The 26866-nt window shown below is 43.8% G+C and overlaps 1 protein-coding gene and 1 long non-coding RNA gene across 2 annotated transcripts in view; one reads left to right on the forward strand and one right to left on the reverse strand.

The window, feature by feature from the left end:
- SNX24 (sorting nexin 24) overlaps positions 1-26866 on the forward strand; it is a 159794-nt gene that overhangs the window by 26911 nt on the left and 106017 nt on the right. The gene's annotated exons all lie outside the window — the stretch shown is intronic.
- LOC144322000 (uncharacterized) lies at positions 13755-18721 on the reverse strand. Its single transcript, XR_013387550.1, has 2 exons — positions 18050-18721; positions 13755-14271 (listed from the first exon to the last, which is right to left on the reverse strand). It is a non-coding gene; the product is annotated as an uncharacterized LOC144322000 (long non-coding RNA).

The following is a 26866-nucleotide window of genomic DNA, read 5'->3' on the forward strand; positions in this document are numbered from 1 at the left end:
GTTCTGGTTCCAGAGCCCTCCCTTGGCCTCCTGGCCTTCTGGCCTGGCTCACGATGGAAGAAACTCCTGCCCTCGTCCCTGTGTGCTGTGTTCTGGTCCCACTGTGGATGCTCAGGGCTCCATATGTATGTTCCCAAAACCTCCTGATGGTCACAAGCACGTTTTCCTTGTATTGACCTCAGAGGGGTGAGGTGGGGCAGGGGTGGGGAATACAGAGACAAAAATTAACAGCCAGATATAACATGACTTTTTTTCTCTCCTTGAAAAACACTATTTTCCTCTTCTTTCCTCTCTTCTTTTTCCTCTCATGATGAATCTCTCCATCTCTGTCTGTAAATGTAAAATTTTCAACTCACCAGCTTTTAAAATCAGGAATAACAACATAAAAATTTAGCTTGTTGAGCCACTCAGAAATAGGATTTATTTCCATATCTGGAGCAGTTAAGGAATTGAAAGTAGGAGAATATCTATGGAGAAACAGGGGTGGGCCAGGAACTGGGAAAAGGGAGGTTGAGATACATAGGGATGGGGAGTAGGAATGGATGTTGTGGGGCAAGGGCAAGGGGAACAGGACAAGGAGAAACGGAGTACAGAGCTTGGGGGAATGTACAGGCCGAGAGGAGGAATCAGCTCAGCTCCTCAGGTCTGTTAAGTTAGAATCAACTAGCTCATCAGTGTTTTTCCAAAAGGTGAGAGATAGCTTTTCTTCAAACACATGTTCCTCATCTTGAAATTGCATGGGAAATCTTACATGTATGTGTGTTTCCATGGAGGTCCCAGATTTTCAGTATCTGTGATCCCAAGAAAGGTTGAGATTCTATCGAAATCCCAGGTGCAAATGACCTTCCTGTCAAAGGTGAAACTGTTCTCTGCATTGTATTTCTGTATTTTTAAGCGTTTCCTTATTTGGTAAGCACTGTTATTAAAGTAGTAGCACCTTTCTGTGTTTGCACATTGGTTAGTATCTGGTTAAATCTCCTGATGTGTCTTAAAATGAACAAGTGGCATATTTTCCTTAATGTTACTTTTTTTTTTCTTTTCAAATTTTAAGCTACGTTGATTAATTGGTTGCCTTAGAGATGATTAGCTTCTGCCATTACTCTGTGAACTTCTATTAATGTTTATGCATTGCATTAAAGTGTTAATGCATCCAGTAAGCTTTCAGGACTGTCAGAAATGTATTACTCAAGAATGTCACATCATTGATTCTTACATTGGAGCCTTGCTTGGATGGATTGATAAATATTTTCTGTGGTAATGTCATTGGTTCTGTAGAAGAAGCAGATTTAGTGTCAGAGTGTTAATGAACACTACTTGATTTATTCAGCTGCATATATAAATGTCCGTTTTAACTTCTGAAATTAGAGTTTGGACATGGTAGATAGGAAACATATTTTCTAACTTTTCCATGGATTCCTACAGGAATAAATTGATGTGGAATGAATTATGGATCTTCTCTCTACTTATTATTGCTCTATTGAATTACCCTCAGTTGTTTCTTTATCTGACAAAACATATGTCAGACAATTCATTTCTCTCAGTCAAGTCTGTATTCAGTAATTACAGGCCCAACAGCACTTGACTTGAACTTAAATAATAGAGAATAAGCGATAGAGTCTGTAAGGTGTGTCAGGTGGGATCAGAAAGAAGGTTCTGGCCAAAGGGTGGAGGGGGAGGTATGACGTGTCAAGGAGTTGGGCAGCTGCGTGGTTACGGAGCAAAGAGCATCCCCCTGCCAAGGAGTCAGTGTTCTAGTGGAAGGGATGGAACCTCTCTGAATGAAGAGCTAAAGATTTAGACCTAGCTTCTCAGAAAAATATATCTACTGCAGAGAGCAAAATACTTGTGTTTCAACACTTCTACTATGGACTGTTGTAGCAGGTGGGCATAACTCTTTTTTTTTTTTAAGATTTTATTTATTTATTCATGAGAGAGACAGAGAGAGAGGGAGAAGCAGAGGGAGAAGCAGGCTCCGTGCAGGGAGCCCGACGCGGGACTTGATTCCCGGACTCCAGGATCACGCCCTGGGCTGGAGGCAGCGCTAAATGGCTGAGCCACCCGGGCTGCCTCCACACCTCTTCTTACAACTCTGTTGGCCATTTCAGAAGCATGTCTGCCTTTTGTGTGTGTCTGTGTGTGGTAAAGGATATATTTCAAAAAGGAGTAGGATAAACACTTGAGAAACAGATCAAAAAGTTCAGTTTTTAAAAAGCACAAGTAAAAGGATGGCTTTGCATAGCAGGAGGTCTCTCTTTGGGAAGGTAAAAGGAAAAAAGGCTGGATTTGTAGTGTTGGATGGGTGTATGTCGGTAACCAGCCCACTGTATTTTGGGGGCTCTCCATTTTTCTGGGGTGTCACTGCATTCCTGCTTGTTCCCTGCCTCAGGAGGGTTGGGTGGGGCAGGGGTGGGAAATACAGAGACAAAAATTAACAGCCAGATATAACACGACTTTTTTTTTCCCTTGAAAAACACTATTTTCCTCTCTCCTCTGTGTTCCCACTGGGCAGACACCTGTTGGTCACAACCTGGCCCAAGGTGTCCATTGCCTCAGGTTCTTCCTGTTTCAGTGTCTTCTACCTCTGGACTTTGAGTCCCTTGCCACCTCTCCCTAATTTTAAATCATCCTATTCTGTGCATACTCTGAGAATCATAGTTTTCTTTCACTTCTTCACAGTGTTATTATCTGTGACAGATTTTGACTTGAGAGTACCTCTTCTTGTTTTCTAACATGGACATGGATTTGTCATTTTGAAATAAATCTCAAATGTTTCCAGGAATTCAGGGCAGGGGGACCCCACAGCCTATCCTTGCTCAGCCCACCAACTTAACCTTGTACCAAGCAGGTCCTCCTTAACTTGTGCCCCGACTTTCATGGATGAGCAGGCACTTAAGGAATCAGTGGGATTTAAGCACAGGAGGATTCTGGGTTTGGGCAAAGTAAGAGCAAAGGTGCTGAAACTGAACTGGGCATAGTGCGTGCCAGAGGACAGAGGGGGAGGTTCAGAGCAAGGGGTAGATCTCAAAAGTGTCAGGAGTATGGTTGCCGGTAATGCTTGAGCTTCATGACTGATAACTTAGACTTGATTTAAGAGTAGACTAAAGGGCAAAACTTTAAAAAAAAAAAAGAGTAGACTAAAGGTAGTTAATCACTGACATGGGGAAGGCATTACATTTACTAATTTTTTTTAAAAGATTTTATTTATTCACTCACTAGAGACACAGAGAGAGTGAAGCAGAGACACAGGCAGAGGGGGAAACAGGCTGCGTACAGGGAGCCCGGTGTGGGACTCGATCCCGGATCCTGGGATCACAGCCTGAGCTGAAGGCAGACGCTCAACCACTGAGCCACCCATGTGTCCCACATTTTAGTAATTAATTGGCAAATGCATTTGTAGAAGAAAATCAACATGAATTTTAGTAGAGTTTTCCCTTTACTTTGATTACTAACACATTTCCATCCTTTTTAATTTGTGTTTTCTGATCCTTCAGCTTCATTCCTGCTTCTTTCTCTCTCCTTTCCTGTCTTCTTTTAGATGGATAGTTTTCTTTTCCTTTTATTTGCACCTCCCCAGACTTTTTTGCGAACTATAAATCTTAGAATGTTTAATATTAACAATTTAACATTTATCCTTTGTCTTATATATTTCCAGTAACATTTAAAATTCCTCATTATTGGGTACCTGGGTTGATTGCAGCCCAGTCATGATCTGGGAGTCCTGGCCTCAAGCCGGCATTGGGCTCCACACTCAGCAAGGAGTCTCCCTGAAGATTATCTCTTTCCCTTTGCCTCTACCCCCACTTACACACTCTCTCTATAAAATAAATAAATAAATCTTAAAAAAAAAAAACCACCTCATTTTTCTCCTGAGCATGGCAAGAACTTTAGCATACCTTAACACCTGTACACCCCTATCCCGTTTCCCTTTATATTGTGGGGACAGGGGGATATAGAATTTTTGCTCCAGGTTTTAAACAGAATTATTTTAGCAAGCATTTTTATCAATATCTGTACTGATTCTTTCTTCCTGCATCCCCCTTTTCCCCTCTGAGTTCACATTTTATTTGCTGTAAAGTATAGTTCATTTAATTTTATCTCTGGATGGTAGCCATTAATAAAAGAAACAAAAATAATAAAAAGAGGTCTTAATTTTGCACATGCTCTTGGATGACAGTTTAGTTCCATTCACAAATCTGAGGTGACTGTCCTATTTTATCTGCACTTTGAATATATTTCTTGGTTATTTTCTGCATCTTTTGTTGCTGATAAAGTCTACAGTCCATCTAATTGTCAGTTAGTCTTAAGTCTGATCTCTCTCATGGCTTGTGAGACTTTCTCCTTATATTTTCTGCCTAGTGTTTTCACTGCAGTATGTCCAGGACATATTTTTATATATCCTTCTTACACTTTGTGCTTTCTTCATTCTGAGCACTCATGTCGTCATTGAATTCTAGAACTTTTTTGCAAGTGAAATAACTTTTAGATGTCTATAGGGGCTTTACAGTCTCTTCTTCATACCCTTCTGTTGCTCTTTCATACTTTTATGTCATTATCTTCCTGGCTGTGTTCGGATTTCTCTTTAGCGTCACCAATTCTCTTTTCATTGTTGCCTAACATGTTGTTAAACTGACGTACTGAGTTCTTCATTTTAGTGACTAGGTTTTCATACTTAAGATTCATATTTGGGCCTTTTACATGTTAGCCTATGTATGGTGATTTGATGCTTTCATTTTTTATTTTAATTCCACTGTGCTTTTGTGTCATAATTTTTCTAATGGATGTTGTCTGTCCCTTTCTTCCTTCATCCCATTGAACATATTAAGTGTTCTTTAAACTTTTTGGATTGTTCTGTTATTTGCATTTTCCCCCAGTCATTGTTTGTTGATTGTTCTCACAAGTTGTAGAGTTCAGTCTGCAGACTGCCTTTGAGAGAGTCCACCATGCATGCATGGTGGTTTGGGGGGGTCCTCTTCCCTCTGCCCTGCCCCGTCTTCTTGATTTCCAGTTCACTCTGGGCTGCTGTCACTGAATGAGAGAGTGTAGCACAGAGACAGAGTAGAGTTTCACTTGTCTGGAACCTGGCATCTTGAGTTCAAATCCTGGTACTGGTGATTACTCATGTGTTATCTTGGAAGTATTTTTATGTATTTTTTTACTTTTTAAAAAAAGATTTATTTTTTCATGAGAGACACATACAGGCAGAGATACAGGCAGAGAGAGAAGCAGGCTCCTCACAGGGAGCCCAGTGCAGTACTCAACCCCATATCCCGGGATCATGACCTAAGCCGAAGGTAGGCGCCCAACCGCTGAGCCACCCAGGCATCCCTTGGAGGTATTTTTTTTAAAAAGATTTTATTTTTATTTATTCATGAGAGACACAGAGAAGCAGATTCATACGCAGAGGAAGAAGCAGGCTCACCATGGAAAGCCTGATGCTGGACTCCATCCCAGGACCCCAGGGTTACGACCTGAGCGGAAGGCTCAACTACTGAGCCACCCAGGCCCTATCCTGAGGGTATTATTTAACATTTCTGTATCTCGATTCCTTGTCTGTCAAATGATGATAATGATAGTATCCATGTAAAACAGTCATCTTGAAAGGAATGTCTGGCACATAGTAAGCGGTCAATTAGTTGTTTTAATATAGTGGGAATATTGGAGATCCAGAGAAAGCCGCAGGATTTTTCCCAGTGGTTTGCTTGACTGCTCCAGCTACCTCCTGCTGCCTTGGATATGCAGCTTTGTGTAAGTTGTATCTCTGGATGGCAATAATAATCTTCAGTTTCAAGCAGCGAATGATCCTGGTTCCCCAACCCTGTTTTCTCATTAGGGGCTTTTGATCCCCATTACACCACAGGAAATGAACCATCAGCCCCACATGCCTGTCTGTGCTCTTGGCATTCAGCAGGTCGTAGATGCGAGGGGACCAGACGGGAAATACTGTTAACCGTATTTGGAAATAATTTCAAATGTACAAAAAAGTTGCAGAATAATACAAAGAATTCTTGTTTCTGGATGACCAGATTCATCAGTTTTTAGCATTTTGCTGCTTTTGCTTTATCTTTCTTCCCTCTGCCCTCTGTTATAGATACGTGTAATTTATTTTCTGAGCCATTTGAGAGTAGGTTGAGTACATTATACTCCTTTACCCCTCATTATTTCAGTGTGTATAAGACAAGAATATTCTCTTCACTGCAGTAAAATTGTCAAATCAGGAAATTTAACATTTTGTAGTAACATCAGATTAGTCTGTTGTCCCAATAAAGTTGTTTATGGTGTTTTTTTTGCATTCTGGCACAGGATTCAGGTACACATTGTATGCAGTTGTTAGCTCATTTAGTCCTCTTTAATCTGGAGCTATCATTCTTTCTTTGTCTTCTATGACATTGTGATTTTTGTAAAAGACAGGGCAGTTATTTCAGACTGTCTTTCAATTTGGCTTTTTCCAGTGGCTCCTGATGGGTGGATGCAGGCTATGGGTGTGGGGCTGAGAAGCTCCCTTAGTGTTACTTTGTTCTTCCTAGGGGATCACACCCAGAAGCACATCTTATCTGTTTGCCTCTAATTAGTGATGCTAATTTTGACCACTTGGTTAGGTTTTAGTGGTTTTCATTGTTGTATATTTACTATTTTTTCCTTTTGTAATTGGTAAATTAAATTTGGAGAGGCACTTTTAAGATTATGAAAATAGGGCAGCGCAGGTGGCTCAGGGGTTTAGCACGGCCTTCAGCCCAGGGCATGATCCTGGAGACCTGGGATCCCACATCAGACTCCCTGCATGGAGCCTGCTTTTCCCTTTGTCTGTGTCTCTGCCTCTTCTCTCTCTCTGTGTCTCATGAATAAATAAATAAAATCTAAAAAAAAAATTATGAAAATACTCTCTTCCTCATCAAATGTTTCCGCCCTGATTCAGTATCCATTGCTGATTGTTTTACTACAATGCTGGTTAAATGGAGATGTTTAAATTCTATCACTCTTTCTCCGTAAGGAAGTTTCACTTGACAGAGGATTTTAAAAACCTGAGCTTACAGCCCTGTCTTGACCATTGAGTTCCCACTTTGATCCTTTCTTTGACTATAGTTGCTTATTTTTAAGGAAATGAGCCTTAGATGAGCAGTGGGTTTAATTCTGATTCTTTTTGTACCTATTCAAAAATGTTATTGGTTAAAACTTATCCTTTCAATAACTTTCTTTGGAAATTATTAAATAAACTTAATATAGAAGATTGTAAAATAAAAACTAAAAGCCTCTTTTCTTCCCTTTTTCTTCCTTCTCAGGGGTAATAGTCTATTATATGTCATTCCAGATAAAAGTGGAGTCATGACATAATTCCTGTCCTGCAAATTGTTTCTTTTTTTTTAATTGTTTAAATGGAAAATTTGTATATCATACATCTTGCTTTATAGAACTTTACCCAATACTTTAAAAATATATATAGTTTTTATTTATTTATTTGAGAGAAAGAGAGAGCACAAGCAGGGGGAGTGGGAGAGGGAGAAACAGACTCCCCTCTGAAAAGGGAACCCAATGTGGGGCTCAGTCCCAGGCCCCCAGGATCATGACCTGAGCCAAAGGCAGATTCTTAACTGACTGAGCCACCCAGGTGCCCCTACTCAATACTTTTTACCTAAGGACTTTTTTCTGGTTAAAGTTGTTCTAGAGTGTTGAATTTAAAATACTTACTTTATTCTAGTATTAACATATTTTTAAAAATACTGATTGGTAGGCAACTTTAAAAACTCTCTAAGGCGAAGTGTTAAAAAAAAAAAGTTACCGGGCAGCCCCGGTGGCGCAGCGGTTTAGCGCCGCCTGCAGCCCAGGGCGTGATCTGGAGACCCTGGATCAAATCCCGCGTCGGGCTCTGCATGGAGCCTGCTTCTCCCTCTGCCTGTGTCTCTGCCTCTCTCTCTCTGCATCTCTATGAATAAATAAATAAAATCTTTAAAAAAAAAAAAAAGAAAAAGAAAAAAAAAGTTACCAAGTGCTATGTACCGTGTGAGACTAGTTGTGGAGGAAAATACTGAAGCAGCTTGATTTCTGTAGGTGTACACACATCAAGTTGACAGGTTGCTTCTAGGGAACATACTATTTTAGGTGAGGGAAAATGTGGGAATTTTAACTCAGTTTTCTTTGCAGATTTTATACTGATAATTATATCAGTATATTATAATATATCAGTATATTATACTATTATTATTGATAATTAATATTAATAATTAATATACAATATTAATATACTATAATATTATATAATATATTATACTGATAATTATATCAGCCTTAAGAGATCTCCATTCCCTTATTTTGCCTTTTATATCAGGGAGTATCATACTATATAGTCTTTCTTCCATGATTATTTTTTTAGTCACTATATCTTGGAAAACACTCCCATCTGAGTTTATAAGAAACTTTATTTATAATGGCTGCATGGCACTTCATTGAGTGGATGGACCATAGTTTATCCAAGTAGTCTCCTGTGGTTGTGAGTTTGGGTTGTGTTCAGTTTTTTGCTCTTACAGATAATACTTCCACAGCAAATTTTTTGTGAACAACTGCTGTGGACAAGGCATTGTCTTCATAATGCTTGGTGATGTTAGTGAAGAATAAGATGTATTTTCCTTACAATCTAGTGGAGGGAATTTGTCCTAAGTGGGCTAGTGAGAGGAGTGGGCCAGTGTCTGATAGTTTAACATAACGTAAATGTTCTCAGTAATTTTGAGTCTCTGATTGCACATTCTCCGAGAAGCAGGATGAAACAGATACATGAGAGTACATGTTATAACGTAGTCTGGCTTCCAAGTAAAAATAAAAAGAAGCCATATTTGATAGGCTCCATGCCCAGTGTGGAGCCCAACATAGGGCTTGAACTTATGACCATGAGGTCAAGGCCTGAGCTGAGATCAGGAGTCCAATACTTAACTGACTGAGCCACCCTGGTACCCCTTATAAAGAAGTCTTTTGTTTAGGATAAATAGTCTTCAATAAACTAATAAGCTTATTAAGCTACAAGTTCTACGATTTCATAAATAATTCATTTTAATAGCACTTTTTAAAGGTAGAGTTAGGGAAAGTTTTCTCTTACTGGTCTTATCCAGCTAAAATACTAAGTCTGTTTTATTGATTTTATCCTCTTTTTTTTTTTTAGTTCATATCTAACTTTCACTTCTGTATAGTAAAAACAAATATGATTCTACAACCCATTCATGGTTCTGGGGCACTAGTTACCTTGGTTTTCAGACAGTTTGTTTGATTCTGTTTTAGAATCCCATGTTCAATGCATACTCTGTCAGAATTCATTTTTAGTTCCAGGCATTTATTGCATAGTATTTCAAACATTTAATGTAGATATAGAAGCCTATAATGAATGTGTTGGCATTGCTACATTCATTGCAAATTATGTGCAGAGTGTGATCCATACGTGATGATTACCTTTTTGGTTTTGGAGTGGTGGTTATACCCGGACTTTACATCTTGGTTCAGGAACTTAGAATTTGAACACACAGACCCACATGAACATGATGACAGTTTTCTTGCTGACTTTGAGCAGTCTTTGGCCTCTTTCTTTTTGAGTTTCCATGCCTCATTTTGTAGCTTTGTTCTGCCTTGGAACTGCCCATTGTTCCCACTTTGATGTTCATTCTGCAGTGGTCAACCCCAAAACCAATAGTGGTAATGTTCAGAGAAAGTTGCGAGTAAATACTTCTTATATCTGAAGGACAGTTTTGTAAATATTTTTAATTTGTTTCAATGGTAGCTTACATTTTATTCTAATTATAAGTAAAAAAAAAATTCCCCAAACTCCCCAAACCCCAAATTATGAAAAACTAAGATTATACAGTTTTTAATAATTGTGCAAGAAATGGTCATCTTTTGTTTCATCACATATTAATATGTTTTCCTTTTATTGCTTTCTCCTAATTCTTTTCATAATACTATCTTGCCTTTATGGTACTTATTTTTTAAATGGTTCGTGTAATTGTAACTCTAGCATGCTACTTTGCTTTCCATACATCTCGTTTCAAAACTTTGCAAACCCTGCTGATTGTTCTTCAGCTTTTAGAATCAGTGTATGAATGAGTGAAAACTTGCTGGGAATGTCAAAATAGAAATGTTAGGAATTTTTGAGAATGTGAGAGCTGTGGATGACAGAAGGAGGTGCGAAGAAGTTCAGGGAAAAGTTTTGAAGTACTAATGAGTACTGACTGAGGTTATTCACAGTTACAAAAGTAAACATTAGAACAACAAAAAATAAAATAACTCTTAGATACTGAGGAGGGATAAGCAAAGTAGGGAATAATATAATGAACTAAAAATCCTCATCTTTCATATAGAGGTCATTAGATATATTTTAAGGTTGACAAATCAGAGTAGAATGATATGCCTATTAGTACACTTCCTCTGTAGTTAACTACCAGAAGACCCAAAAGTAGAAACATTTAAAAGTTGCCCTGGGCTGGAGCCAGGAGTTCTTGCTTTTGCTTCTAATGACTGGTCTAACCATTTGGTCCTTTACTGTGTATACCAATTACTTAAAATTTTTAAGAAAAATATTTGTAGTAGAAAGGGTTTAAGACAGAAATACAGGGAAGAAAATAACCTGAAGGATAGGTTTAGCCATTAACTTGTCCATGATTAACCTACTCCATTTTCATTAATTATAAGTAAAACATATTTTCATTTTAACATGATGTCAGCTCTAACTAATGGAATATTTTGCAGGCAAGTTTAAAGGCAAAATAATGTGCTAGTGGAGAGATCATTGCCACTGAGATTTACGAGGCAGCACCCCTGAGGTAGTTCTCAACTGTTTCATATCCAACATCTTAGGCTAAGGGTGCAGGCACCTTTGGGTTCTGCTGACTTGACACAAAGCCTCACCTGGGTGGTGTTGCATTGAATGCCCTCAGCTGGGGAATCGCCTGTCACTTTTAGAGGATACTTCGACAAAATGTGTCTGATGAGCACAAATAGGCACTCCCTTTCCAGGTCAGTGTACCCTGCTTCATCCCTGCCACCCTCTCTGGGCCTCTCCAGCCAGCAAAGAAAATCTCCTCTCCTTATCTCAGCTGAGGTGGGGCTGTTTTCAAAAATATTTCACTGAGAAACAAAGGGAAAGGCCAAATAGGCAAAAAAATGCAGCAGAATGGGAATGGGTGAGGTTGTGAAACACAGTTCGTTGTTTTTAATCTTAGGATAATGAGGTTACAGATCTTTGGCATGCATGTTGCCCTTTCCCTTCTCCATACCCATGACAGACATTGCTAATTGATCCCAGCACTCATTTCTGTTGACTCAGCCCTGGAAATCTTAGCAGTACTGTGGACTGACCCATCCTAGTCAGTCAGATTTGGCATGTGGGATGCGTATCCTATTCTCAAGATTGTTAACATTCTTTTGTGAGTTGACTTCACAGAACTTAGCATGCACAAATTCAGACCATTCTATCTGGTTGCACCGAGTCCACTCATATGTTGGTGGCCCCCAAGACAGCCACCAGTCCTTTCATCTTGGTAACCTCCTGTCCTGTCCCAGAGCCTTCTATTTCTATTTTAAAGTGAGACCACCTATAGTTTCTCAGATTATTAATGGGTGCTCTACTCTCTTGTCCATATTTTTTCCACCTGCTTTATCTTGAGCTTATTTCTTATCCTATGACAAACAATTGCACATATATAGTCAGAAAAATATGTCTTATAAGTCTGATCTTGTTTCTGTGATAGACCACAGCTTATTTATAAAGGACACAGTTTGTTTATAATAGACCACACCTTGTTTATACAGCAGCTAATGCCTCCCAGCTACAATTTTCTTGGTTTATATGATTACTTAAAATTATCACATTACGTGACTGCTTTCAACCAAACATATTGATTTTAGTGAGGTCTTAGGTTTAACGCCAACCACCAAAAATAAATGCTTATGGCTTTTGGAAAATGTGAACTGAATGCTGAAGGAAAGCCTTCCAAGCCCTTTGTGTATCATTCTCATGGTGCTCAGCAACATGAAATTGAAAACCAAAAATGTGAGCTTTCCTGTAGCTTATTTCCACTATTAGTCCAATACAGTGTTTCAGAATATTGTACTTAAATCAAGTGTCGTGAGGAGACGTGAACATATGTATCTCAGGGGCCTCTGTCTGTGTGTGAATTTTCAGATCTTGTCTCCATTGCCTCATCAGTATGCCAGTAGGTGTCACTGTATACATTAAATGGCAATCAAAGATGTCATTAGTGCATTTCTGAAATTACAAATCATTACAGGTCTTTCAGAAAAAGAGCTCTCAACACTAATAAGCAAGAATATTTTTCCCCTTCCAATTTTTATGTCTAAAAATTGCTTTAGGCTATTTTAAGAAAGCATGACAGCATTCTTTCTTTGGCCCATCCTACTACCTTACTACCTGAATGAGCTCTTGCATACAAGTAAAAATACCTATTTGGGAAGAATTCATAAAACTCAGAAGACAGTATATAGCCCTATCAATTGGAAGAGTGAATTGTTTTGCACATGTGTATGTCACTCCTAGGGCTTTGTTGCTAGAAAGTTTTTTTGGCAGAGGAAGGTGCAGGGTTTCTTCACTTGAAATACTCAGTTATAACAATATGAGTATCCTGTAAATATTTGTAGTGATAAATCTTTGTATATGCAAGTACATCCATGTTTGCCACCTTAAGATTTTATTATCAAGTATTTTTAATATTCTACAGATTTATTGAGGTTCTCTTTAGATTTCTAAATTTTTCCATAGCAGAAAAAACTGTTCCCTGATGATGTGTCATATAATATTAGTGGGACTTAATTGTTTAAACATTTGAGGGCTTTTTCCTTCTTCTGCTCATGCCTTCAAAAAGGGGAAAGTATTTGACTTTATGTCTTATGTTGCTTTTTGGGAGAAAAAGAAAGATGCTCATTATTCATTTACAAGTCTTTGATATTAAGATCAGCAGTATCAGAGAATGCATTCTTCATTTCAGTCATACAGATCGACACTGTACAAGTGTTCTAGAAAGCTCTGTGCATTCACATGAGTGTGTGTGTGTAGGGTGCATGGGTGTCTGTGCATGTGGGCACATGCATGCACGCGCATGTGTCTGTATTGTGGTCTGTTGTCTGAAATACTTCATTGTGATTTTTGCATTCTGAAGAAAGTTGGTGTTATTTTCATGCAATGACTTAGAAAAGATTTATGGTGACTAAGTGTACCTGTGTGAAACGTGAGTGCCTAGGTGTACTCCTGTAGTATTAGTGTTAAATCATCTTCAGCCTGATTTTCCCTCACATACATAATACAAACAGAGGTGTCTCCTGTCTGAAGGCCAGACATACTATATACGCAATTAAAACAAGTGGGGCGTATTCAAAATTCCTTTCCATTTATAAACTTTTAGATTAATACTTAAATATTAAGTCCGAGTCCCTGCAGGCAGTGTCATGCTGAGCAGTGAGCTGCGTGCAGAGGGCCAGGGGAGAGGAGCTCAGGCCAGTCCACCAATGCTCCCTATGGTCTGTTTACGGGCACAAAAGGGGAACAAGTGTTGTTAAGATTAGATGTGGGTTGTAGCTGAATCAATCATACATCGTTTCTTAAAAGACAAAGTGAAATCAAAGTAAATATGGAAAAATATAAACATCTGTTAAATCTTTTTTTTTTGTTTTGTTTTATTAAATCTTGATAATGGGTACATATATCTCTTTGTACCATTTTCTACCCACAGACTGATTTAATCAGTCTGGTTCAAGATGTGGAATTGATCTTTTCAAACATTCTTCAGGTGTGCAGCCAGGGGTGGGAACAGTTGGTGTCCAGGGCTGCTTATTATTTTTTTTTTTCAGGGCTGCTTATTATTTAGCAGGTGGGCCAGACGTGGTTGGTGGGGCAGTTCCCAAATCAGAGTCCAAGAATTGGAGTAAAAAAACCTGTGTTTCCCATCCTTTGGTGGATATTACATATTACATATTCTTTGTTGACTAGAGGCTTACAGTGTGTATGCATTGGTGGTGGTGGGCTGTCCTGGCCATTCTTTGGAGCTGCTTTCTCTGGATCCTGTTGCCCTTGACTTGAAAGATTTGCTCTTTGCTGTTTGCTCTGGAATAGCTTTCACCATCTGCTGCTTGCCCTCACCCCGACATCTCTGCCCCATCTGAAGGAGCCAAGTCTTTGCTTTGCTCTTTTACTGCTGGTGTTCACCATCGCCCTGGCTGGGAGTCGTGTGAGTTTGGAGCTGGAGTAGTAAATCCCTTGCCGTTGGTAAGATTCTAGCAACAGAGGTTCTAAGCAGAGGGAGGGCATTAGCTGTAGCATCAGTAGTTTGTGTGAACTTATTTTTTGTAGCTATCATAAAGCGAATGGAAACCTAACCATTTGCGCCAGAAAAAAATTAGTTAACATGTAGTCTGTCAGTAATGTTTCTGTTGAGTAATATAAAGTTCCTCAACACTTACTGGAGCCTTGACTCTGCTAGGCGCTTCCTACAATGATGAATTCAGTGAGATGTCAGTTTTTAAGGACAGCATACACTCTTACGAGGATAATTCTCATGGTAGTGGTAGAGGCTTCTTACTAATGTTTAACTTACAGGTAGGAAAGCCAGTGGCCTTAGTAGAAGTAGTTTTTAAAATGTAAATATAAGACCTTCTTTTAAAAATCTAAGAGGAAGGATGCCTGGGTGGCTCAGCAGTTGAGCATCTGCCTTCAGCTCAGGGTGTGATCCTGGAGTCCCGGGATTGAGTCCCACATCGGGCTCCCTGCATGGAGCTTGCTTCTCCCTCTGCCTGTGTCTCTGTCTCTCTCTGTGTCTCTCAAAAATAAATATTTAAAATCTTTAAAAAACTAAATAAAAATTAAAAAATCTAAGAGGATTGGGTGCCTGGGTGGCTCAGTTGATTAGACATCTGACTCGGTTTTGGCTCAGATCATGATCTCAGGATTGTGAGATTGAGCCACCCATTGGGAATCTGTGCTCAGCAGGGAGGCTGCCTAAGATTCTCTCTCCCTCTGCCTTTCCCTCTGCCCCTCCCCCCCACATGCCCTCTTTCTGTTTCTGAAAATAAACAGATCTTTTTTTTTTTTTAATTTTTATTTATTTATGATAGTCACACACAGAGAGAGAGAGAGAGGCAGAGACATAGGCAGAGGGAGAAGCAGGCTCCATGCACCGGGAGCCCGACATGGGATTCGATCTCGGGTCTCCAGGATCGCGCCCTGGGCCAAAGGCAGGCCCTAAACCGCTGCGCCACCCAGGGATCCCGAAAATAAACAGATCTTTAAAAAAATTAAGAGCAGGGAACACTCAAGTATATGCGTTAGAAAGTATGTTCAAATTTCAGTTCTGTATGGCCATATGGAAATAGGTATTGTGTGATATTAGCAAGTATAACTGGAGAAAGGTAAATCTTATCTGTCAGAGACCTGAGAGCCGTGGTTTTATTCCTTTAGTGATAAAAGTATTGCTCCTGGGGCGCCCTGGGTAGCTCAGTTGGTTGAGCATCTGCCTTTGGCCCAGGTCATGATCCCAGGGTGCTGGGATCGAGTCCCACATAGAGCATTCTGGTCGGCCTTGAGTCTCTTTCTCTCCCTCCCTGTGTGATCTCTCTGGCTCTCACTCTCTCTCAAATAAATAAAATCTTAAAAAAAAAAGTATTGCTCCTTTTTTAGGGGAGAAATGACCTATATATTTTTAAAAGACAAAACACTGTTAGTATGTATTAGGAGGGATTATTCCCTACTCCCTAAGTTTTGGATTGTTTGAAATTGAACTTGTTTTCATTTAGCAAGTATCTGTTAGGTCTTCACTTTATGCTTTATACTGTGGGTGATACTAAGGAGGGTGTCAAAGATACACAAAATGTAGTTTCTTTCCTGCAGGAATGTATGGGCTGTTTAAAGATATTTCAGTTCTAATAATGAAAAATAGCAAATGATTAGGAACAAAATACAAAGAGATAATAAGTGGTCTTGGAATTTGGGGAAGAACAGCCTGGTCCAGAGCGGCTGGCTTGCAGGAAGTCAATATTTGGGCATTCCAGCCTCATTGCTATGCAGATTCTGGGCCTTGTCACTCCTGTTGTCTCTTTCCCTTACTCCTACTCAAAATTTAATGTTTACGTGACCTCTGATGTATTTGACTTTGTCTCTTGTCACTATTCTTTGGACTTTATAATCTTATCTTGTAGAATCATCACCCTTCATCCTTCCCCCTGGAGGGTCTTGAGCACTTGTTCCTGTTTTATCTGACCTTGGCCTCTGGAGGTAAAGACAGTGGCCAATTGGAGCCTGATCCCAGGCCCCTCCCCTATTGTGGCTCATTTAGAACCACACTGTCCTGTTTTCTTTCTTACTCACTGTCTCCATCTTGGATATCTTTTAATTCTTTCAGTTCAAGATGTCCAAAACACTGAGCAGGGAGCCTGACGTGGGACTCAATCTGTTGGGGCCAGGCGGGAAGGGAAACTCCTCAAGATGGCGGATACGCCAAAATGGCTGAGGTTCCTGTCACCACCTCCACTTGGGACGACAGCTTGAGCAGACCCTTACACCTCTCCTTTGGACTTCCCCAACCGAACCCAATGCCCTTCAAACCCCAGAGGAGGAAGTCACCTTTGACTGGTCGAATTGCAATCCTTCCTTTGCATAGTGAGGGTCACTCTGACTGGTTGGATTGCAATCCTTCCTTTGCATATGAGCCAACCAATAGGAAACCGTTCTGCCTTACAACGTTATGTAAACCCCCTACCACCTTGTCTTGGCGCGATTTCCTCGACTCACTCTCTTTCCCCCGTGAGTCGTGGAACCTCGCCCGAGGGTGCCTGCAATAAAATCTGTTCTTGGACCCCCGCTTGCCTTGGGGGTCTCATTTCCGTCTAGTTACTAAAAAACTTAACATTTGGTGCCGAAACCCGGGAGGAGATCGAGCCCCTGCAACAGCACGGAGGCTCTCTCCTCTTCCGTCGGACTGGAACTCCGCTCTCTTTCTCTGCTGGGGTCACCGGACTCCTGGCGGTGAGTGTTCCCTGGTTTCCGACCCTCTCCCGGGGCGCCCTGTCCTCATCGCGGCCGCGTCAGGGCAAACCCTCCTCCGCCACCTGGTGGCTCCGCGGTTCCGGGGAGTAAAGGAGACGTCCTCACTCCACGGTGACCACTTCTGTAAGCAGCAGCTCAATTCACAGTCGAGGGGACGCCCTCCTCCAAGTCTTGAGCTGATACGGGAAGGAGCCATGGGAACCTCCCAGTCCAAATTCGATTCCAAAACGCCTTTAGGATGCCTACTGGCTAATCTCCGAACTCTGGAGTTAGACCAGGACTTACGAAGGCGACGCCTTATCCATTACTGTACCGTTGCTTGGCCTCAATATCGACTGAATAACCAATCGCGATGGCCACCTGAAGGCACTTTTGATTATCAGATACTTACGGACCTTGATAATCTCTGTAGACGCCAAGGCAAATGGTCTGAGGTGCCCTATGTCCAGGCTTTCTGGACCCTGCGCTCCAGACCAGAACTCTGCTCTAGCTGCTCAACCTCTCAGGTACTCCTAGCCCGCTCTCCCCCGCCGACTCTTCCCCACTCCACCTCTAGAGACTCCAACTTGGCCCCTCCATCCCTCCTCGTGGAGCCTCCTGAAGATCTCTCCAGGCCCCCTGTAAGGGCCCCACACCTGTCTCCTCCTCCCTACCAACCCGCTCCCCAACAACTTGTGTCCCCGACTCCTTCCTCAATCTCCCAAACTCCAGGCCCAGGCCCAGCCTCGAGCATACCCTCTCCAACCGTTCCTCTCCTCCCAGCCCCAGAACCTCAACCACCTTCCAGCCCCCTCCCTTCCCCTCCTATCTCTGCCCGTACCAGATCCAAAAACTCTTCCCCGGACCTGGTCTGCCCCTTGAGGGAGGTTGCAGGGGCTGAAGGGGTTGTCCGAGTCCATGCGCCCTTTTCTCTACAAGACCTATCCCAAATAGAAAAACGCTTAGGTTCCTTTTCGGCCAATCCCGACAACTACATCAAGGAATTCCAATACTTGGCGCAGGCCTATGACCTAACCTGGCATGACTTACATGTCATCCAGACCACCACCCTCACCACTGAGGAGAGGGAACGTATCCAGGCTGCTGCCCGGGGACACGCCGATCAGGTCCACCTGACCGACGCCACAATGGCGGTCGGTGCTCAGGCGTTCCCCGCCGTAGAGCCAGGCTGGGGTTACCAAGACGGTCAAGATGGCCGCCGGCGCCGCGACCACGTGGTCCGATGTCTCATCGCTGGCGTGCGGGCGGCCTCTAATAAGGCCGTAAATTATGACAAGATCAGAGAAATCATACAGGCCCCTGACGAAAACCCGGCTATATTCCTTAACCGGCTGACCGAGGCATTAATTCAGTACACTCGCTTGGACCCGGCCTGTCCCGCGGGGGCCACGGTTCTAGCCACACATTTTATCTCTCAGTCAGCCCCAGATATCCGCAAAAAATTAAAGAAAGTCGAGGAAGGCCCTCAGACCCCCATTTCTGACCTAGTGAGAATGGCCTTTAAGGTCTTTAACTCCCGTGAGGAAGCCGCAGAGCTGAAGCGACAGGCCAGACTCCAGCAGAAGGTCCAGCTACAAACCCAGGCCTTGGTAGCAGCCCTGCGGCCGCGGCTCCAGGAGCCAGCAGAGAGGGGGACCCACCCGCACCCCTCGGGGGCCTGCTTCAAAGGCGGGGCTGAAGGCCATTGGGCCCGGCAGTGCCCCACCCCGAGGGCACCAACCCGACCATGCCCTCTCTGCCATTTGATGGGCCACTGGAAATCCGACTGCCCTGGCCTCAGGGAATCCTCGGCGCCTCAGCGCGGGGGAAGACCCGAGACGGTGAGTCCAGCCTTCCAACTGCTCGGGCTGGAGGAGACTGCCGGAGCCCAGCCTCGGCCGCCCCTCTCACCCAGGCCGAGCCCAGGGTCATGCTCCAGGTAGCGGGTAAGTCCAGCTCCTTTCTGCTGGATACGGGGGCTGCCTATTCTGTTCTGCCTTCCTACGCGGGACCTACTCCACCCTCACCAGTCACTGTTATGGGGATCGACGGGAACTCCTCCACTCCTAGGGCCACACCTCCCCTTACTTGTAGCCTGGATGGGTTCCCCTTCTCTCACTCATTCCTGGTGATTCCCTCATGCCCAGTGCCCCTGCTGGGTAGGGATATCCTCCAAAAGCTAGGGGCAACTATTCATTTGTCCCCCTCTCCCTCCTCACCCTCAGCTCGTCTCATCCTATATCTCTCCACTCCATCTACTCCTACCCCGGATCAATTACCCTTCGTGAACCCCCACGTATGGGATACCTCGGAACCTGTAGTGGCCTCCCACCACCCTCCCGTCAAAATAAAACTCAAGGATGGTTCCAAGTTCCCCTCTAGACCCCAGTTCCCTATCTCCCTCCTCCATCGCCTCGGCCTCAAACCGATCATAGAACGACTAAAGCGTCAGGGACTTCTGATTCCCATAAGCTCTCCCTGTAACTCCCCCATCCTGCCGGTCCGTAAACCCTCCGGAGCTTATCGATTGGTTCAGGACCTCCGACTCATTAATGAGGCAATAGTCCCTCTCCATCCAGTGGTTCCTAACCCTTATACCCTGCTATCCCATATCCCTCCAAGCACCACTCACTTTATGGTGTTGGACCTGAAGGATGCCTTTTTTACTATTCCCCTACACCCCGATTCCTACTTTCTTTTCGCCTTCACCTGGGAAGACCCAGACACACATACCTCTGGACAATTAACCTGGACTGTCCTACCCCAGGGGTTCCGGGACAGCCCCCATATTTTTGGTCAGGCCTTGGCTGCGGATTTACAACAATGCCTCCTTAAGGCTAGTACCTTACTACAATATGTAGACGACCTCCTCCTCTGCAGCCCTGCCCTCACCATCTCCCAGGATGACACCACCTCCCTACTTAACTTCCTAGGGAGCAAAGGGTATCGGGTCATACCCTCTAAGGCACAACTCTGCACCCCTTCGGTCACTTATCTGGGAATCCACCTGACCCCCACCTCTAAATCTCTTACCGGAGACCGTATCCGCCTCCTACGAGAGCTCCAACCCCCTCAGACGGCAGATGAAATATTTTCCTTCCTCGGGTTGGCTGGCTTCTTTAGACACTGGATTCCAAACTTTTCTATTTTGGCCCGCCCCTTATACCAAGCGGCAAAGGACACTCCCCAGGGTCCTCTCACTGATCCCTCTTCGGTCTGCCGCCTGTTTTCCAAGTTAAGAGACTGTCTCACCGCTGGGCCGATACTAACTTTGCCTGACCCTTCAAAACCATTCCACCTTTACACTGATGAGCGGTCGGGTTCAGCTACTGGCCTTTTGGCCCAACCGGTTGGACCTACTTACCGGATTATAGCCTATCTATCTAAGCAGCTAGACAGCACCGCCCGCGGATGGCAGCCCTGCCTTAGGGCGCTCGCAGCTGCTGCCTCCTTAACTAAGGAGTCTCTCAAATTGACTTTGGGACAACCCCTCATGGTTTACTCCCCCCGTTGACTTGGGGATCTTCTTAGCCACCGATCCCTGGCCCACCTAACCCCCTCTCGTCTCCAACTCTTCCATCTGCTATTCATCGAAAACCCTCAAATCTCCCTCTCTACCTCTCCCCGCTTAAATCCTGCAACTATGTTGCCTACACCTTCGCCTACCTCTGAACCCACTCACTCCTGCCCGCAGCTCATAGAGGATCTCACCCCTCCCCACCCTGGACTCTCTGATCAGCCATTATCCAACCCTGACCGTATACTCTTTGTAGATGGCAGCTCCTTCCTGGCTGCGGATGGTCGGAGACACGCCGCCTATGCTGTAGTCACCCCAGAGACGGTAGTGGAGACAGTCCCCCTCCCAATTGGGACTACTTCCCAAAGGGCTGAACTTATAGCTCTCACCAGGGCTCTACATCTATCTAAGGGACAATGAGTCACCATCTACACCGACTCAAAATATGCCTATCTCATCGTTCATACTCATTCCGTCCTCTGGCAGGAGCGGGGATTTTTAACCACCAAGGGGACGCCTATAGTAAATGGACCTCTCATTGCCAAATTGCTTGAGGCCCTTAGTCTGCCCACTGAGGTTGCAATCGTTCACTGTAGGGGCCATCAGACTTCTAAAGACATGGTCTCCATAGGAAATAATAAGGCCGACTCAGTGGCCAGGGAAACGGCCTTAAGTAACCCAATATCTCCCATCCTCTTCCTTAATACCCCTCATCGACCTTTCTACTCTATAAAGGAAACTCAAGCCCTCCAGGCCCTGGGAGGAAAGGCAGAAAGTAAAGGATGGATTTACATCCGAGGGAAGATTGCCCTCCCAGAAAACCTGGCCCATACCCTAATTACTGATATCCACCAATCTCTCCATATTGGCCCAAGGGCACTGAACCAGTTTCTCCAGCCCCTGTTTTACTATCCATCCCTACCTAAGGTGATTGAGGCTGTCCATAGGGCTTGTAAAACCTGCTCGGCCGTAAATGCACAGGGAGGAATCCGCAGGCCGGGGCCTAACCATCAGCTCCGAGGCCATCAGCCCGGTGAAGACTGGCAGCTGGACTTCACTCACATGCCCCGCCATAAAGCCTTTCGTTATCTACTGACTTTGGTTGATACTTTTACAGGATGGATTGAGGCATACCCCACAGCCAGAGAGACTGCAGATGTGGTGGCCACAATCCTCATCGAGCACATCATCCCGAGGTTTGGGTTACCCCGGACCCTACAGTCAGACAATGGGCCGGCATTTATCTCCAGTGTGACCCAACAGGTGGCCGAGAGCCTCAACATTACCTGGAAGCTGCACATCCCCTACCACCCTCAGTCTTCGGGTAAGGTGGAAAGGGCCAACGGGCTACTTAAGGCTCAACTCACTAAACTTACCCTGGAGACTCGCCTGTCGTGGCCCACACTGTTACCTATAGCTCTCACCAGACTCCGGGCATCCCCCCGAGGACCATCAGGTTTGAGTCCCTTTGAGTTACTGTACGGTTGGCCCTTCCTTATCAACCACAACCTCCCAGCCATTCCTCCACCTCTTTTATCCTATCTGCCTTACCTTACCCTCCTCCGGGCCCTCTTGAGAGCCCATGCCGATGCTGTCATTCCGGCCCCGACCGACAATGCCTCCGAGGAAGCCTCTCCACGAGACTTATCCCCAGGGGACCAGGTCCTTCTCAGAAATCTGCAGCCAGGCTCCCTGCAGACCCGATGGACCGGACCTCACACGGTCATCCTCACCACCCCAACCGCGGCAAAATTGCTGGGACATACGGCATGGGTGCACATCAACAACCTTAAACGGGCACCCACAGGTATCGAATGGACCTCCCAGATGGTGGGACCCACCAAACTCCGCCTGGCTAGGGCTCCTTCTCATACTTCTCCTGAGCCCCCCGATCCAAGCGGTAGAATGTGATTGCATGAAAGGCAGCGGTACCTCGCGCTACTTTTCATCTTATACCCACATGCCCAGAACTTGTTACTCAGGGAAGACACCCATCACCTGTACTTCAAGACATGCCGAAGGAACCTTTTGGATGTCTGAACTTTCTCAAACCAGCCGATCCCCTTGCAGCCGGTACCCCAAGACTGGAACGCCTGCAAGAACTCACCCGGGTATCTGTCAACCAACTTTTACTTCACCCATACTCTCGCCTGCCCACATCCGACTACCCCTACAACGATGCCCCACCGTCAGCAGGAAGTAGCCAGAGCAGAGTCGACGCCCCCGACACCATTATATAAAACAAAAGGTCGGAATGTTGGGGCCAGGCGGGAAGGGAAACTCCTCAAGATGGCAGATACGCCAAAATGGCTGAGGTTCCTGTCACCACCTCCACTTGGGATGACAGCTTGAGCAGACCCTTACACCTCTCCTTTGGACTTCCTCAACCGAACCCAATGCCCTTCAAACCCCAGAGGAGGAAGTCACCTTTGACTGGTCGAATTGCAATCCTTCCTTTGCATAGTGAGGGTCACTCTGACTGGTTGGATTGCAATCCTTCCTTTGCATATGAGCCAACCAATAGGAAACCGTTCTGCCTTACAACGTTATGTAAACCCCCTACCACCTTGTCTTGGCGCGACTTCCTCGACTCACTCTCTTTCCCCCGTGAGTCGTGGAACCTCGCCCGAGGGTGCCTGCAATAAAATCTGTTCTTGGACCCTCGCTTGCCTTGGCGGTCTCATTTCCGTCTAGTTACTAAAAAACTTAACACAATCCTGGGACCACAAGATCATGACCTGAGCTGAAGGCAGACACTTAATCAACTAAGCCACCCAGGCACCCCTGCCTTCTATATATTTGAGTCCGGAAGCCATCATCTGCCCAGGGGCCCAACATATAACATAAGGATAATCACTGTCCCTCATCTGGACAGTCAGCTATTCACCAGTAGTATCTATGGCCTCTGGCCCCTGCTTCAGTGTCCTCTACCTTCCCTGTTATTCCCAGAGGCACTGCTTCTGCTTGAGATTGCCTAGCTCTTCCGTAGGAGGCTCTCATTTGCTTGGTCAATTCCCTTAATGGTAAAGTTTCAGTATGTCTTTCTGAATATTTCTGCTGCCTCTTGGCCTCCTCCAGTCCAAAGATCAGACTTGTAGGTATGGTGAAGAAAAGCCTCTTCCCAGCCTTGCCCTAGTCTACCTCTCTGACCTCCTCTCAACCAGTCTCACTCCCTCTGTTGCCTCCCCCAGTCTCTGCCAAGATTCAGCTCATACCAGTTTGTTCATGTTGCACAGATGGATCATGTCAATTCTGGCAATCTCTTTTTGTACTTGTTACCTCATCTTGAAGTGTCCTCATCCTTTCTGGGCCCTATAAATGGAGAACCCATAACCCACCTCAGAGACTTGCTCCTCTGAATCTCCTGCCTCAGTCCCCCTGATGGAGTTGGTTGGGTTCACCGCTGTGCTTTTCATGTACCCTGCTTATGTCTCTTTCATACCAACTCTTGCACTGTTGAAATGATCAGTGAACAAGCCTGTCCTCCACTGATCTGTGAGCTGTGGCCTACAGGTTGTGCTTTATGCATCCAGTGATCTCCAGTGTACTGAGCACCCACAGAGGTCATAATTGTGGAATAAAACAGGGATGCATTGAATGGAGTTTTAAAACCTGGCAAGTATTTGGCCATGTGCTTAAACGTTGGATTTTATTTCTTACTGATCCTTAAATTTTGGTGCACCATAATGTATCAGCCCCATGCTCCTCTAATGTAAAACATAATTATTCTGTGACTCTTTTTCAGAAGAGTGTTTCTAAATTTTTATACGTTTGATAAGCTCCTACTTTCTACATTTGTGATGTCATTCCATTTGATAGACTCTTGTTTCTTTCCTTTTTTTTTTTTTAAAGACTTTATTTATTTATTCATGAAAGACACACACAGAGAGAGAGAGAGGCAGAGACACAGGCAGAGGGAGAAGCAGGTTTCATGCAGGGAGCCCCGATCCTGGGACTCTAGGATCATACCCTGAGCCGAAGGCAGATGCTCAACTGCTGAGCCACCCAGGCATCCCTGGATTCTTGTTTCTAATTAAAATATTCCTTTTACTCTACAGATATGTTGTGGTTCTCTTCTTTTCCTGGGCATATAATACTTTCCAGTAACTACATTAAAAGATGTATAAATCTAACGTGTTAAAATTAAAAACATGAATTTATGGATATCATATCTAGTTGGTCCTAGAGTTAAATGGTATGGTAGAGACAGAAAAGATTATGTTTGTTTTTTGCATCCTTTGTAAATTCCTGAGTTATATTAGTTAAATCTAAGATAGTTTTAACTTCTTAAAAAAAATGTAAGTTCTGTGCCCAGCATGGGGCTTAAACTCACCACTCAGAGAGCAAGAGTCAGATGCTCTACCAATGGAGCCAGCCAAGTGCCTCAAGTATAATATAGTTTTAAAAACTAGAGCAAGAAAACCTTGAGAATGATAGATTGTTGAAATTATACAGTCACCAAATGGAATGCCCAGCCTTCAAAAAAATGTTTATTTCTTAATGATTTAGGTTATGAAATTTTTAAAAAGATTTATTTATTTGAGAGAGAAAGATCACATGAGCCCTGAGCACATGAACGAGTGAGAGTGGAGGGGTGAGGGGTGGGGAGGGACAGAGGGAGAGAAACTCAAACAGACTCTGTGCTGAGTGCAAAGCTGACTGGGGGACTTGACTCCATGACCGTGAGATCATGACCTGAGTTGAAATCAGGAGTCAGATGCTTAACTGACTAAGCCACCCAGGCACCCCTTTAGTTATTTATTTTAGAGAGAGAGAGGGAAGCGTAGGTGTAGAGGGACAGAATCTTAGGCAGACTCCCTGCTGAGTGTGGAGCCCCACATGAGGCTCAATCTCATGACCCATGAAATCACGACCTGAGCTGAAACCAAGAGTTGGATGCTTAACCGACTGAGCTACCCAGAGGCCCTGGGCTATGAAACGTTTAAATGCCTTTTTATAAATCTAAAATTACATGCTTATTGGTTTGAACAAATGATCTTAAAGTTGCACTTTTGTCTATATTATATAGACTCTTAAATTATTAGTGATTTACGTAGTCATCAGATAATCCAGCTTCATGTGTTTAATCCTATTCAACCTGCTGTTTAAAATGAACTCCGTGGGGTGCCTGGCTGGCTCAGTCTCAGCATGTATCTCTTGTTCTCGGGGTCATGAGTTCAAGCCCCACGTTGGGCATAGAGCCTATTTTAAAAATCATAATAAATAAAAATAAAATGAACTCTGTCGCCAAGGGAACAATTAAGAATGCTAAATGTTTTTTTTCGTCGATAATAAATCTGAGATTAGTTTTTCTTTTGACTTTGACTTAAACTGCATGGAGTGTAATTGGAAAAAAATGCCTCTGCTTTAGCCGTGTGTGCATGTAGAAGTCATCCCAGTGCTCCAGGCATGCTCTGAGTGGCCATCAGGCATCTACCCCCTCACCCCCAGCAGTCACACAGTCATCTCCTAGGGGCCTGGTGAAGGTGTTAGCTCCCAGGAGGCGTTTTAAGTAAGTCTGGAAGAACGTAGATGTTTCAGTTTGCAAAGGTCTTCCAAGTCCTTAATGTCCTCTGTGGAAGTATATGCTATAACACATTGTGTATTTATAGCCCCATTCCGGCTGTGTAGATGTAAAACAGGCCTGCAGTAGGCATGTTTGATTTCAGGATTTTTTTTTTTTTTAAATATGTAAGGATCCTGATTTCATCTTGAGGTTCTCTGCAAGGTGTGGAAAGTGGTGGGAGGTTTGGGACTGGTAGGTGGATATGCCAAATGTTAGTTCCTCACATTTGGGTTCATTCTGTACCCTGAGAAGCTGGTGATTCTGTATCTTGACTTTGTTGATTAGGGCTTCCCTGAATCAGCCACTCATTCAGGAGGTTTGGTAAATATAGGTACTGCTGGGTAAGTGCATCTAAAAATCTTTATAAATAGAGAGCATCACAGCTTGGCCCTGGAAACACCTGTTTGGAGATATGCCCAGATTTTCTGAGAACAAGTTTAATGTTCTCAACTTCCTAACTCAGATGTTACTCCTGTCTGTAAGATTATGTTTGTAATTATGGTTCTCGGGTCCTGGGACATTCCATCACAATTCAGGTTTTTTTTTTTTTTTAATATTTTATTTATTTATTCATGAGAGATAGAGAGAGGTAGAGACAAAGGCAGAGGGAGAAGCCAGCTCCATGCAGCGAGCCTGATGCAGGACTCGATACCAGGACCCTAGCATCACACCCCAGGCCAAAGGCAGGCGGCCAAACCACTGAGCCACCCAGGGATCCCCTAGAATTCAGGTTTTTAATTTCACCTGACCATTCGTTTTTCCTCATGAAACTCAGACCTCTCAA

The sequence above is a fragment of the Canis aureus genome, chromosome 10 (assembly GCF_053574225.1).
Source record: "Canis aureus isolate CA01 chromosome 10, VMU_Caureus_v.1.0, whole genome shotgun sequence".
In the NCBI taxonomy this organism is placed as follows: domain Eukaryota; kingdom Metazoa; phylum Chordata; class Mammalia; order Carnivora; family Canidae; genus Canis; species Canis aureus.